The 14,299-nt window shown below is 34.3% G+C and overlaps 1 non-coding gene across 1 annotated transcript; it reads right to left on the reverse strand.

The window, feature by feature from the left end:
* Positions 1-7,880: 7,880 nt before the first annotated feature.
* LOC131169893 (small nucleolar RNA R71) lies at positions 7,881-7,987 on the reverse strand. Its single transcript, XR_009140845.1, has one exon. It is a non-coding gene; the product is annotated as a small nucleolar RNA R71 (small nucleolar RNA).
* Positions 7,988-14,299: the final 6,312 nt, after the last annotated feature.

Consider the following 14,299-nt stretch of genomic DNA (forward strand, 5'->3'; position numbering starts at 1 on the left):
CAGTTATCTTTTTGGCATCAATTAGGTCTTAGATATCATGCTTAAGTTGGAAGCATCGGTTGGTGTCATGATCATGGGTTTGGTGAAATTGGCAATATTGGTTGATATCATAGCTAAGTGGGAGTGGATTTGGTGGTGGTCTGAGTGCTAAGAGCTACAAGAGTTATTGAGCTTTGAGACACTTGAAAACTGTAGATAAAGGTTGGTTGAATTGGGAAAATCTTCCTGGAGTGCAAGACACAATTTGAACCTCAATAACTTTAATGTCACTAATTGGCCGACCTCGGGTCCTCTTTCTAAAGTTGACCACAATTCTCTCTTTTAGCTCAAACATATTGGCATTTAAGGTTTCATCAAGCATGGCCATAGTTTTTCCATCTTAAGTAGTACAGGTGAAATCCTTACTAGTCTCTTCCCTTCCCCAACCCAAGTGACCTGATCATAAGCCTCTTTGATGTGTTTCAAAGCTATGTTTGCTAAAAAAAAGGATCTAAGGGTTAATCTAAATATGCTATGTACATGAATGCAATGCATGAATGGAACATTTTTTTTTTTTACCTTTACCTTTACAGAGCCAAAATCGAACCATACCAATAGAAGCAAAACTAAACCATATAAACTGAACTAAAATCAGAGTAAAGACTAAATGAAAACTAAAAAGAACATCTCCAAAATTGAACCTTTACCCCTTTATACCTTCAACTCTCACATGCAGGGTAGGAAAAAATTCTATCATAGGCTACGGTACACTGGACACACCAACAAAGGGAGGTCCAGAACGATCCTTCCCTCACAAAAAAAGGATTTATATCCTTAAAGTTTAACCATAAGTAAGCATCCTCTTGCTTAACACGGGTTTTGAAATGGACTTGGGCCTATATATACATTGGGTTTATGCATAGGCCTAGGTTCATCTTAACTACCACTAAAACTTATGGTTTGAATAGTAAGGTTATAAATCCAGCACAACAAAAATCTACGGGGTACCTAGGGCTGAAATCTATGGCTCATGGGCTTTATCAAGTAGGAAAAGGGTCACCCACACGAAAGCATGTCCATTAAGCACAACGGCCGGAGCTGTGGCTCTTTTATATACTCAAAGGTACGAGCATGAGGTGCTAGCATTCACCAATTCGTCATAGCTCGAGTGAAACTATGGTCTCCTTGGCTAGTACTAGCAGGGTTAAAAGGGTAAGGGTAATCCGTGTGATAGTGTAGTGCAATGCAAAAGTTTAACAGAGGAATAATATTAGATTAATAGAAACATGTTGGAGTAACTATCCATTTAATCCCCAGCAGAGTCGCCAAACTATGGATGGGGGGTGTCGTAGTAAGGTGTGAGGTGAAATATCATCCATTAGAATTATATAAAATGCACCATGTAATGCCCATGAAAGATGGTGGAGTCACAATGGTCTCACTTAAGTACCACCTCCTTAGACAGCATTTATTAGACATGCACTTCATACAATCCTAATAGAATCAAATCACTAGTAAGTACCGTCTTCTCATAACACTACTACGATATTAAGGATTTATGCCACGAAGGCATAGATAGACAGGAGTCGCTACCCGAGTCATAACCATGACATGTTCAGTATTTTTTCCGAGGGTCATGGATAGCTACTTACTCCTTGCAAAGTTTCTACAACCATTTGAAGGAGCGGAAGCATGAAAAACATAAGTTTAGATCATTGAATTCAAAATTTTTCTTCTAGGGTCTCATGCATCATGCAAGATTCATTATTTATCTATTTGATTTCAATGATAAACAGCATATTAAAACACTTTTAATATATTTTGGATCTACATTTGCCATCTAAGATTTTAAAATTAACAGATTAATTCATTAGAACCCTAGATTAAATCAAGAACAAGTGGACTAACCTTTTGATGCACTGTAGTTGTGTTTGGCACCTTTGGGATGCGCCTAGGACACCAGATGTTGTCCCTCTAGCTTGTCCACACCAAAATCACTAATGGCAGCCCCTTGAATAGCTTTTCAAGCCTTTCCAATCAATTAAAAATTCAGGTTTTGCCTTTAGAAATGTTATAAATGCATACAGGACACTAGAAACAATTTCTACTATTTTTAATTCAAGAGAATGTTGGCAACTCTCTTTGAATTGATGAGAGATGAAAAAGAAGAGAGGAAGAACAAGGCAAGGGTGACAGCACCTTTGGAAGAAATAGCAGATTATTATTTTTCTTTTTATCCTTTCCCTTATCTAGTTAGGTCACCAATTAAAACCCTTGCCACATGCCACCTTCTGATTGGCTCTTAGTTTAATTGACCCAATCACATTGTGCCAAGTGTCAAACTTAGATTTAATCTTGACTTTGATCATCTTACATGATTAAAAGACAAATGGAAAGCTTATGTGTAGTGCCATGTGTCACCATCTTATTGGGCCATATGTCACCCTGTGAAATGACCAAAATACTCTTGTGTCTTAATTTTGAGTTCTTAACCCAAAAATAATTATTTCTCTTCTTCTAATCAATTTATATCAAATATAAATTAATTAATTAATCTCTATTAATTAATTTCTCATAATTAAATTTATATTTAAACACTTTAAATATAAATTTAACTTATACTATATATCCAATAACCTAGATTTGGTTTCAAGCCATGCTAGGGACTTTGCAATCTAATTGCAAACCAAACCTCTTTAATTAATTAAACTCTTTAATTAATTAATTAAATCATATTTAACTTGATGATTACTTGTGTATGTGTGTGACTCACTAGGTTCATCACTAATTGACAATGAGATATGATATCAACTCTTAATATCATCAAAACTCTTTCTTACCATAAATGATTTCTCTAAATCATTTTAGGCACCTCATAAACTATGGTTAACACCTAGCATAGCATGCCATAGCCACCCAACTAGTAATAAGGTTTATCTTAAATGAACCTATGATCATATGTTACCATGCACTAGAATCTCTGTTACAAGATCCCAATTCGAGCTGGAGTCATGGTTTATGTTAAACCCCATTTGCTATGAATATTATGTTCTCTTTTAATTCCAGTTCTTGATTAAAAAGATTTTCTCATCAGAAACTCTTTTCTGATTAAATCTATCTGTCCTGGCCAGGAAATTGAAACATCAAGAACAATTAAATGAACATAGGATTTTATCCCTATTTACTTAGGGTAACAGATTCCATCTTGATCAACACCTACCTCCATATATAACTAGCAGGGGCATATACCCATATACAGTACAAGTATGAAAGTAGTATCAAACTCAAACCACCTATATATAAGATAACTGTGCTATCTCAGGTCTAAAGATTATATGCACTGATATGATTTATAAAAATGCATTGACAAGAGTAAACTCCATGTGCTTGTCATAAATGTCACTGGTTCGACTTACTTATCATACATAAGTGCCTATCATGTTTGTTATATGGCATGAGACTCACCATTCCATCTTATTTATATCTCATATAAATACATTGGGAACAAACATGAATACAATCTTTCTTGGTAAGTCATGTCATGCGTGAAGTATCTTCGATTGTGAACTAATTTATGATACTTTTTGCTAGAAATACTGTCACTCATATTCTTAACAACTTAAGAATATAATTTCTAACAAAATATCAATGGACCTTTTCTATTACACATAAATATATTATGTAAACAGAAAAGTGAAAATGCCTTTTATTAATAAAAACATGTACAAGATACATACTAAATGATATACTCTAGGGCATACTACTAACACTGTTATTACCATAGCCCAATGTCTAGGTTCGGGATAATGTGTACGTAAGGGAAAGGTGTTAGGCATCCCTTACGCCTGGTCTAACCTCGTTAATTCAGGTGCCAATCCTCTACTAATGTTTCTAGAAGTCTTGTTTATTATTCCTCTATTAAACTTTATCCTAAAAATGCAATTCTAATCCTACACACACAAGTAATTCACAAAAGGGTTGTTGTTTACAAATAATTTTCATGCACAAGTAATTCCTATCTATGGGGTTGCTAATTATTTAAATGATATTTACCAAATGACTAAAATTAATTTATTATTGAGAATTTAATTTACAAACAAATTCAATTTCAAATAACCTAAGTTTTTATTAAACCTAATTAATTAATTTTTCACCAAGTTGCCCTAAGGATAATTAAACTAAATTAATTATGTACATGTATAATTTATTCTAATATCACATAAGGCCCAAATAATCACAACTTAATAAAGATTTCTAACATGCAAATTTATTTTACAATTACTAAGTATTAAATTATATTCATTTTATATGCCAATGTTAGTTTAATTTACAAACAAGATTAATTTTAATTTACCAAGTATTTACTTAAATTAATTACATGCAAAAGTCAGTTAAATTAAAAACAAAGTTAATTTTAATTTACCAAATAAAAATCCTATTATTACTACATTTTTATGCCGGTAATTATTTTAGGAATTTAGGATTACTTGCTTGTTAGTAATTGCAGTTGCCATTAGGGCAAGCCACCCTTAAAAAGAGCATTCTCTTCTAGTATGGCAATGATATCCCTGGCTTACTCTCGTTTAGCTCAATGTAAGCTCCACGCAAATGCCCTCTTTGATACTTACCTTAGGGTTATTTACCAATTTTGTTTGTAATAAAAAATAAAAAAACTAAAGAAAATAAAAGAAATAAAGAAAATAAGAAAATACTAATAACAATCCACATTTGATTCTAACTCTAGTCTCCTAAAGGGGTTAAAATTCTTAATCAGTTACAACTAACTAATGATCTAAGTCTTCTAACATGATCCAAACACTTCATAACACCTCTTGAATTAAAAGAATACAGAAAAATAGATCAAATATCAATTAGAACCTAAGAACACACAAGAACATGCATAAACATGCAATTGGCAGTAGTAAGAAATTTAATTTTTAAAAAATAGTTAGATATGCCTAAAAATCATAAAAAAATTATAAAAGATAGATAAAACATCATACAAGACCACAAAATTTATAAATCAAGCAAAACCCTAGCCGAATGGTCTACACAAATCATTAGTTTTCCTAGTGACAGAATCACACTACTTTTTTATAAAATTCATAACTCATCAACCACAATAGATATGAATGCAAAACCAATTGGAAAGATTCACAAGATTTTGAACTTAATTTTAGACACTAGATTCACACAAAAATATTAACAAACAAGGGAGATATGGGCTTCACAAATCGGGTATTTTGCAAATCAAGTTTTGCAGGAATCTTAAATTCAAATAGCCATAACTTACAAAGTACAAAAGCTTTTTCAGTGATTCTTGATCCTAAAATTAATAAAATTTAGTGCAGAATATGAATATAATTTTTGTAAAATTTTTACAGATTCATAAGATAACAAAAAATAATAAAAATATGAGAGATAGAAAACTGAGTATGTACAGAGTTGTGTATCCCCTCAAATTAAACATGATTACATGATCCACATGAACATGCAAGATAAATTAAAAGACAAAGAGCATATAATTAAATATTACGTGGCATAGAACTTGAAAAGAAAATAACAAAAACCAACCTTTAAGAAATCTTGTAAGAAAATCTTTAAGAAAGAACTAAAAGAGTTTTGAATATCTCTAAATTTTCTGTAGCTCTATAATATCTCTAAATAGCTCTGAACATTTTTGAATCTTTTCTTTTTTTCTTCTTCTTTCTCATTCAGGTATTTATAGGGTTTTGGGAGAGAGGTATGATAGGGTTTAAAGTTTTAGGGTGATAAGGTTCAGATAACTTAAACAATTGGGATTGCAGAATTTGGATATAACTGGAATATGGGTGAGGTGTTTCAACTAATAGGAAGAGAGGGAAAGATGGCAGCACTAATAGGGAGTGAGGAAGAGAGTGGGGCCAAGTGGGAGAGAGAAAAAAGATATTTTCTTATTTTAATTTTCAGAAAATAAATTAAATGGGTTCTATTTAAAATTTATAACTAGGCTTTCTTAGGCCCATATGACCTAATTAAACTTAATTAGGTCCATTTAAGAACTACCCATATTAAATTTAAACAAAACAAAATTTTATTTAAATTTAATTAAATTAATTTTAAAAAAATATATATTATTTTTTTTTCAAGATCATGCCATGAAATTAATAATTTAGCTCCGTGCCTCCAATTACATCTTATAGTCATATAATTTTTCATCATCAGGTTTCCCACAGCCTCAATGCACATACTCATCACAAAATAAGGGTCTACATCTCTTTCTTACCCTAAGGAGAAAACAAAGAGTTTTTTTGCTAATAAGTAAGGAAGAGAGAGGAGCATCTTGGATCGAGTTACAACAGCTGAAGTGGACGTCTTCTCTAGCATTCTAGCAGCTGATTCTTCACCATTTTTACTAAGTTTTTCTTTCCCATAGCTCAAATTTTCATTTCTTCTTCATTTCTCTACTTGGGTTTGTTTTGAAACCATGATTTGTGAGTAAAACTTTGATATTCTAGGGATGGGTATGTAAATATTGCCTTGTGATGTGGTTTTTGAACTGATTTAGCCATTTTAATGAGATTTGCTGCATTTTTTATTTATTGCTTGTGAGCTTATTGTCTTGCTTGATGAAAGGGCCCTCATTAAGTTAAGTTTTAATCCTTTATAGAAGGACTTGAAAGTGAATGTTTAGGATAGATAATCTTACAATTAACTTGATTTTCTTAGTGTTAGAAATAAGCTAAGAAGATTAAGAAGATTATAATCAATTAGAGCCTCAGAGAGGTTTCAAAGAACTAAGAATTGATTTTCTTCAAAAATTACAAATCTCATATGTTTTGCTAAATTAGGGATAAACCACATACAAGCAATATTGAAAAAATCCTATCTTTAGAATCACTTTAATTCTTATTGAAGTTAGATTTAAATCATCCAAAATTTGTAATTAGTAATTTCATCTAAACCTTTTGGTCATTTAGTTCAATTAGTTTAATTAATTATTTGATTTACTTTAAATTCCTCAAATATTAGTTTTATTTTTCAATTTCATTTTTAATATCTTTAAATTTTGACATTCTAATTAGCTTATTCCTTTAATTTTAATTTGAGCACAATTTCCTGTGGGAATGATATTTTTAAATCTATACTACATTGACCTGTGCACTTGTGGAAGCTATTTCATAGCACATCAAGTTTTTGACACTACAGCCGAGGAATTGTTTGATTTTAAGTTGGATTTTAACTATTTTAAGCTTACTAGAATTTTTATTTTCTTTTATTTTCACTGTTGTTCCTTATGTTTTTCAGGTACTTTGATTTTTTATGAGATGGTCGAAAAGCAAAAGTGATACTCAATTATTAGTCAACCCTAAAATTGAAAAATTCTATCAAGCCAATAAAAAGGAATCTAAGAGGAGAAAGGAAGCTAAAAAAAACTGCAAAGGCTTGAGCAAAAGGAGAAAATTGAAAACATGGAGAATCCGAATAGAGCTAATGATGGAAACAATGGAGGAAATGATCAAAACGGGCGAAATGAAGTTATTAATCAAAATAATCCTCAAAGAAGGTCCATGTTAGATTATGCTTTTCCTAGATGTGCAAATGTGAGAGATAACAGGCCTGTTATTGGAGCCAACCAATTTGAGTTAAAGACTGGTCTTATTCAAATGGTTTAGAATTCACAATTTGGGGGCAGCCCACTTAAAAATCCCCATTCTCATTTGAAGAAGTTTCTGATAATATGTGGCACTCAAAGACAACCTGGAGTTTCAGATGAAGTAATTCGGCTAACCTTATTCCCATTCTCTCTTCGAGATTCAGCATTGGAGTGGTATAATACACTTCCACAAGCTACTATGGCTACTTGGGAGCAGTTATCTCAAGCTTTTCTATCATAATTTTCCCTACCTAGGAAGACCACTCATTTGAGGAATTTGATGATAGCTTTTAGACCAAGGGATGATGAAACTTTGTATGAATCTTGGATGAGATTTAAGGAGCTTGAAATACAGTATCCTCATCATGAAATACCCAAATGGATGATTGTTCAGAATTTCTACACCAGAGTTACTCTAGCCATAAGAAACACAATTGATTCACAAACAGGAGGAGATTTCATGAGAATGACAAGTGAAGAATGCTCTGATCTGTTAGAGAAAATTGCTCATAATACCCATTTGTGGGGAAATCCTAGAGCAATTGAGCCAAAGAAGGCTGGGATATATGAACTTAACTCAGGTAGTTGCATAAATGCAAGATTTGATCAGTTGACTCAGCTGCTTAGTGATTTTTGCACAAAGACAACAGTCTCAACTCCTACAACTATGCAATAAGTTACCTGCACAGATGGAACCCAACATTGTGGAGTTGATTACTCTTCTTATGGTGATGATTACTTACAGGAACAAGCTGCTTATGCAGGAGGTTATCAATAGAAACCTATGGGAAATTCTTATTCTAATGTGAACAACTCAATATGGAGACCATAAGCAACTTTTGGTCAACAAGGTCAAAGCTCAAACTATACTCATAACTATCAATATATGCAGCAAAATCGACCTCAGTTTCAATAACAATTTCAGCCCACAAGGCAGCCACCTCCTAGATATCAATCAAGAGCACAACAACCTCTTTCGCCTCCTGAACCAAAGCCAACCTTGGAAAGCATGATGGAGAAATTTTTTACTGAACAAAGCAAGATGAGTACCAAATTAGAGGAAGAAATGCAACACATGAGACAAACTATGGATCAGTTGCAAGCTCATAACCGCATGTTGGAGAATCAATTAGCTCAATAATCAAGCACATCAGGATCTAAATCCTATGGCAAACTACCTAGCCAACCTCTGAAACCCCATGAACAATGTAAAGTTGTGACCTTGAGAAGTGGTAAGAAATTTGGGCAAGAGAGTGAAAACAAGAAAGAAGAAAGAGAGCACAAAAGAAGAAAAATCAGTTGAGAGTAAGAAAAATGAAGAAGAAAAAGAAGAAGAAAGCAAAAGTGAGCAAGATGAGGGAGAGAAGCCATACATTCCACCTGAGCCTTATAAGCCCACCCTCCCCTACCCTCAAAGATTCATCAAGCAGAAACTAGACAAACAATTTGGCAAATTCCTTGAGGTGCTGAAGAAGTTGTATATCAATGTGCCCTTCACTGAGGCACTATCCCAAATGCCAAGTTATTCTAAGTTTTTGAAGGAAATTCTTACTAACAAGAGAAGGCTAGAAGATTATGATACCATCAACTTGGGAGAGCATTGCAGTGCTATAATTTAGAACAAGTTACCTCCCAAACTCAAGGATCCGGGTGTTTCCTTGTCATATAGGTGATAACTGTGTGACAAATGCCTTATGTGACCTTGAAGCCAGCGTCAGCCTAATGCCACTTTCAATATATGAGAAGCTGAATATGGGAAAGTTGAATCCCACCAACATGTATCTTTCATTGGCTAACCATTCAATTAAGTATCCAGAAGGCATCCTAGAAGATGTGCCTATCGAGGTTAGGAAATTTTACATTCTGGTGGATTTTGTTATTTTAGACATGGAAGAAGACACAAAAATTCCTTTCTTGTTAGGAAGACACTTTTTGGCCACAGCTGGTGCACTAATTGATGTAAAGGGTGAGAAATTGACACTTAGAGTGGGAGATGATCAAATAATATTCAACATCAATTCAGCTATGAAGAAGAAACATGAAGAAGTTGAGTATTGTTTGTAGGTAGACATCATAGATCAGATTGTCTAAGAGCATTTTAGAAAAAGCTATCCACAAGACCCTTTTGAAAATTGCCTAGTCCATGGTGGGAGTGTCACGACCCAACCTATGGGCCGGACCGGCACTAGGACCTGGGCCAGCCTAAAGCCCCCGAGGCCCGTAGTAAGCCTAACTATTCATTAACCCAACTCTAAGGCCCATTTGGGCCCAATTTCAAGAATTCAACCGGACAGAGTCCGGCCACAAAATGGACCTTTCAACGGGGAGTTTTTGACTCACCCGACCTGTAAACAAAATAAATACTCAATTGGGGAGCTCAGCTCACCCTCCACATACTCATATCAACATAAAAATAAATGGGAGCTCAGCTCCCTCATCCAGTCCATCAAACATGCATGTGATAATAATTTTACAGGTCCAAAATAACAATTTATATTACAGACCCAAATCAATTAAATATTTCTAACACATGCGGAAATTCTAGAAATTTATAGAATTACACAAACATGAATAAATAACCTGCGAGGGAGAAAGCAGGTTAACCTCAAAAATATCCTCCTGTGGCCTGGAAAAAAATATTGAACAGGAGTGAGCGTTCGACTCAGAGAGTAAAATATCAATTTTAACCATAATCTCTATAACTATCTGAAACTAATGCACCCTGTAGAGTGAAATGCAACATCAGCAATAAATTCACATCATAACAGCAAAAAGGTAATTTGGAGCACTCACACACCCAGTAATATCAATCATAATATATGGGAGCTGATCCCCTATACAGCTCTCTTAAATCCAACCTGGTGCCAGCGAAGAACTCAAGCCGGACTTTCGCTTAATAAACCAAATCGGGGTCCCAGCGAAGAACTCAAGCCGTGACTACCCCGAAGGATCGGGTCCCAGCGAAGATCTCAAGCCGTGACTACCCGTCCTATCCATAGTACACACCACATCACACGCACGCCAACGCACACACACTGCTCCAAATTAGCACAATAACATCCATGGCACTTTAATAGTTATGAATGTAACCTAAAACGTGCCTAGAGTTTAACTACATAGATACATACATATAAGTGATGCATGGGCATGCTTAAACATATAATAATATCGAAATTACAATTAAAATTAATATTTTACTCACAGACTTGACAGCGGTCACTGTGGCGGCTGGGCGGAGGAAGAAGGCTGTCCCGGCTCACCTGACAATTACATTATAATTATTTAACACAATTGACTCAATACAAATCATGAAAAGACCAAATACGTCCTAAGTCGTGCCGAAAATCCGGCAGAGTCTCCCCTATACCTAGGACCTACCCAACCTGCAAAAGGGCTCAAAACACACTTCTATATTCACAACTCATATATCCACAATTCAATCACATCACACAGCCCCTCCTGGGCCCATCAAATCAGTCATCCATCACAATATGTAAAATTTCAATTTAGTCCTTATAATTGATCATTTTTGCAAAAACTACCCAAACATGCTATAAAAATTTTAAAACTTTGCCCCGCAGTCCTTAGCAATATTACTAGGCTTTTGCAAAAAGAATCATAATTTTTTGAGCTACCAAGAATATTTTATGGATTTTTAATCCTATTTAAGCACTAGAAATTTATGAAAAAGCAAGGTTCGGGTTTACCTTTGCCGATTCTGACTTCGGGAACATGCTCGGGATGTCTGACAATAGTGAGGTAGCCAAAACCTCGATCTAGTTCGGAGACTTTTGCGGTAGCAGGTCTGTCTGGCTGGAAATTCACAGACCCGGACAACTGTCGAATTTTCACGAATTGAGGATATCACACGAAGCCCACAATACGGGGGTTAGTACATAAATTTTATGAAATTTTCTAAGCTCATTTAATGCTCGAAAAAACACTGCGAAGTTCCGTGGGACCCACTGAAAAACGGTGTCGAAAAAATTCGAAATTTATGTCGCCGCGAAGCTCTCGACGAGTGGAGCGCTCTGGTACTCTCGGTTTTCTCGTGGGGTTCACGGTTTGCGAGAAATTTAGCCCAAAAGTCAAAATGGGCTAAAACTTCTCGGGCAAAAATTGGACAAACCGCTCAATGGATTTCGGTGTTCTTGGTGTCTATGGAAAGCTTTCGACGAGTAGATGGATTTAGACACAAGACTCGGTCCGATTGGTGGCCAGATCGGCCAGATTTCAGCCGGGAAGATGAAGCAGCGCGCTTACATGTCGCGTCACTTCGGGCACAATTTTCTGGGGTTCCAAGCGGCGGCCGGTGGGCTGGGACGGCTGGGGATGGGCGCCGGCGAGCTGGGGTGGCAGGGGAGGTGGCGGCGCAGCAAGGGGAGGAGGGAGGAGAGAGAAAATGGGAGAGAAGGGGAGGGAGGTCGGGACGCGCGCGGGGAGGAGGAAGAAAAAGAAGAAGACCGGTCCGATGAGGTCAGTTCGATCCGGTTCGGTTCGATTCGGCCGGTTCGATTTAGAATACAAAATTTTGAATTTTTACTCTGCCTTGGAATCGAAAACGAGGTCCAAAAATTTCAAAAAAATTCTAGAAAACTCAGAAAAATTTGTAGACTCCAAATATATTTTTAGTTTTGCCACGTGGTCTTTAAATAAATTTTTAAAAATCATCAAAGTTTATATTTTCAGAAAATCGAACCCGATTTTTAAAATTCGAAAAATCTCAAATAATTTCTTAAAATTTAAATAAAATTAAAATATCAATAATACTCATAAAATAATAAAATTTAAAATTTTAGGGTGTTACAGGGAGCATTGATGATGATAACCTTAACATAGCTACTTTTGCATAACACTTGGAGAGCTCACCACCACACCCTGAAGCTATAAATTTTCAACTTGAAGAAGTGCAGACTTTGGAGATCAAATCACCATCATTAAAGGTAGAGGATGCCCCAAAGGTATATCTTAAACCTCTTCCTTTCAACCTTAGGTATGTTTTTCTTAGACCTAATGAAACATATCTTGTTATAATTAATGCATCTTTGACTGATATTGAGATTGATAAATTGTTGAGAGTTTTGAGAGAATATAGGAGAGTTTTGGGCTATACAATTGATGATAAAAGGGAATCCCAACAATTTGTATGCATGGGATTTTCCTAGAGCCAAAATCACTACCACCTCCACCAAATGGCAAAGGAAAAGGAGTTGTTATTCATGGGTTGGCAGTTTTAGTTGCAACATTTATATTTTATATCTTTATTTAGTTGCTTGTTTCATTAGTTCTTTTAGTTACTTATTTATTTAGCTTCTCCTTTCATAACTTATAGCTTGTTTAGTTAGTATTTTATTTGTATTTATATTTGAGATAGTTGCTATTTAGTATTTTTATTTGTTTGTGAGTATTTTAAATATGCACTTTCTTTTTATTTTATTTTCACTCTTTAATGCCTTACTTGTTTTCAATATGCTCATTTGGAATTTCACTTGTTGAATGGCTATCTCATGGTTATATTCTTAACCTCCATATTTCATTTTGACCACAATTGATTTCATGGAACCTATTTTTCTTTTTGCAAAGTGTATAGTAGTAGCTCCAAAATTTTCTTTAATTAAATTGGCTACATCTTTAATGAGGTAACAACTCTTATCTCAGCTTGTGTTATTTATAGCACAAGTTGTGGCTACTACTTATGGAACAGGCTACCCTCTATCTACATCCTTTTAAATTCATTAGGGAGGCTTATTCATATTTTTTATGTACATATTAGTCATATATTTTCTGCCTAGTATTTGAGTGAACTTCTTGAATTTATTTTATAGCCATATTATCACATTTTTTGCTTTCTTTTTGATATTGAGGACAATGTCTATTCTGAGTATGGGGGAGAGGGTAAATTTTTTGCAAAATTATTTTTCCTTTTCATTTGCATATAGTTACATAATCATTCATTAATCCATATTTGTACATATTCATACATATTCGCTGTATATGGTTTCATATACTTAATTATACACACTTAGTTACATATAGTTTCATTATACATTCATGCATTTCATTTATTTATTTAAAATTTTTGGATTTAAACTGGTATTTGGAATTCCAGAAGTTACTTATTCAAGCAAATTAACTTGCCTCTAGATGGTTAGTGGAATGAAAGTTTCTAGCTAGGTACAAAGTTTGGAGCTTTATTCTTTCTTTTACTTGATAGCTGAAAATTAATTAATTAATCTAGGTATGCAGATTCTGATTAGTTATTTTGAGTTCCTGAGTGTATGAATAAGCCTTCAAGGAAGAAAATGGTCATTGTTGTTTCACCATTCCTAGAACAAGCATCTTAGTTTTTTCAAAGTGAAATTTTTAACTTGCATTTGATAAGAATATGATTTAGGCATTCCTTCATAATCTAAACCCTCATATTTAGCCTTAACCTACCCTCAATTTCATTGTAACTCTTGTAAACCCCCTTTGAGCCTTAATCCCTAATTTCTTTGGAACCCAAATCATTTACCTAGCCATAGACCTAAACACTACTACCCATTTATGAGAATAATATTTTAGCAATCAAGTGCATTTTATAGCTATATATATATATATATATATATATATATATATATATATATATATATATATATATATATATATATAACTCTTGAAGGACTGAAATATCTTGAAAAGTGC

This window comes from Hevea brasiliensis, chromosome 1 (assembly GCF_030052815.1).
Source record: "Hevea brasiliensis isolate MT/VB/25A 57/8 chromosome 1, ASM3005281v1, whole genome shotgun sequence".
In the NCBI taxonomy this organism is placed as follows: domain Eukaryota; kingdom Viridiplantae; phylum Streptophyta; class Magnoliopsida; order Malpighiales; family Euphorbiaceae; genus Hevea; species Hevea brasiliensis.